A 597-nucleotide genomic window follows, 5' to 3' on the forward strand; every position below is an offset into this window, starting at 1 on the left:
AAGCGAAGAGACCAAGAGGAAGACCTCAAATGCGCTGGAGCGGCAACATCAAAAGAATCGCAGGAGCAATGTGGAAACGCCTCACAGACAACAGGGATGAATGGCGAGAAATAGGAGAGTCCTTTGTTCAACAACTCGAATAGAAAAAAGGCTATAAAAATGGCTTTCTCTAATACAAGGTTATAAATTAGTGGAGATAACGAATCATACTGTTTGAGTCCACCGTTAATTTGAAAGCTGCCAGACAGTTTATTATTTACAGGTACTTTAGATATTCCATCATTCTTACAGATTTTGGTCATCTGAATGAGTTTCGCCGTTGTATTCCGTACTTGCTTATCTTTCTACGCTCATATGCCTGTCAAAAATCTATGAAGAGATTGTGTATGGGTCTGTTATACTCCCATCCCTTTTCTAGATGCTGTCGTAGAAAGCTGACGTAATACTTAGTGTCATACTTAGTGCTGTGCTGACGTAATACTTGGTATAAATAAAATGTTATTTTTTAAAGGATGTATGATTTCTCTCTTCAATACTTTATCTTATCGCGCTTATCTCAAAAGTACATAATAGGGTACATATCAATACCTATATTAT

This window comes from Diabrotica virgifera, chromosome 2 (assembly GCF_917563875.1).
Source record: "Diabrotica virgifera virgifera chromosome 2, PGI_DIABVI_V3a".
In the NCBI taxonomy this organism is placed as follows: Eukaryota; Metazoa; Arthropoda; class Insecta; order Coleoptera; family Chrysomelidae; genus Diabrotica; species Diabrotica virgifera.